Below are 1,126 nucleotides of genomic sequence, written 5' to 3' on the forward strand. Positions count from 1 at the left end.
GAGTCTAGAACAGTGGTCTTCAAACCGGGGGGGCCTGAAGGGTGTCCAGGCTGGGCACAATGCTTATCCAAAAGGTAGTAGAGTGACTGGTTTTAATAGAAAATATAAGCACAAATGACATCTATGGGGCCCTAACAGCAATATGGTTACTCAAGGGGGGCTTGTCAAATACATTTTTACTCAAGGTTGCTCGGCATAAAAAAGTTTGACTACCACTGAAGAATATATTTGAAGAATACACAGGGAGCATGTGCGCAGTGCGAGGCATCTGAAAATGAGAGGTGGAGACAAAGAGGTAGAATTCTCAACATTAGCCATTTCATTAATACAAAAAGGGTTTGGAAAAAACTCTAACTTTCCTTGTGCTAACAACAAAGTCCCTTCCTATGAAACTAAGACTAAAATCTCTCTACTGAGCAGGCAGACGTTTTTGAGCCGCAATCATGGCTGCCTTAAGACCTCTTGTCAAACCGAAGATACTCAAGAAAAGAACCAAGAAGTTAACTTGTTATCAGTCTGATCATTATGTCAAGATTAAGCCAAATTGGCATAAATTAAGGGGTATTGATAACAGAGATCACAGGAGGTTTAAGGGACGGATCCTGATGCCCAACATTGGTTACGGTAGCGATAAACGGACCAAGCACATGTTACCATCTGGATTACACAAGTATCTGGTACACAACATTAAGCAACTGGAAGTGCCCATGATGAGTAAGAAGTCTTTTTGTGCTGAGATCACCCACAATATTTCATCCAAAAACCGCAAGAGCATCGTAGAGAGGGCTGCTCAGCTCGCCAACAAACTCACAAATCTAAATGCCAGATTGCGCAGCGAGAAGAACGAGGAGACTGTCCCTTTTTCTGTGCAGCTCTGTTTGTCAAATAAAAAACTGTAAACTCCCCAAAAAAATCTAAAGCAGGAGGTCCTTGTGTCCAAACCCATTCAGACCCTCACACTAATACCTACAAACAAAATGTGCAAGGTAAATCTTTTGAATTTCAATTCAACAGAAAAGTGCAATAACTGAAACGTGCAACTTTTTTAAAAAAAACACTTCTTTTTTCCAAGGTTTGGCTCCCTTCCCCTGAATTTTTTCAAGCAAGCTATTCATAATGTTCTGTG

General features: G+C 40.9%; 1 pseudogene; it reads left to right on the forward strand.

The window, feature by feature from the left end:
* Window positions 1–443: 443 nt before the first annotated feature.
* Window positions 444–899, forward strand: LOC138520452 (large ribosomal subunit protein eL32 pseudogene; annotated as a pseudogene).
* The last annotated feature ends 227 nt before the right edge of the window (window positions 900–1,126 follow it).

The sequence above is a fragment of the Ambystoma mexicanum genome, chromosome 13 (assembly GCF_040938575.1).
Source record: "Ambystoma mexicanum isolate Mex_15411 chromosome 13, UKY_AmexF1_1, whole genome shotgun sequence".
Lineage (NCBI taxonomy): Eukaryota > Metazoa > Chordata > Amphibia > Caudata > Ambystomatidae > Ambystoma > Ambystoma mexicanum.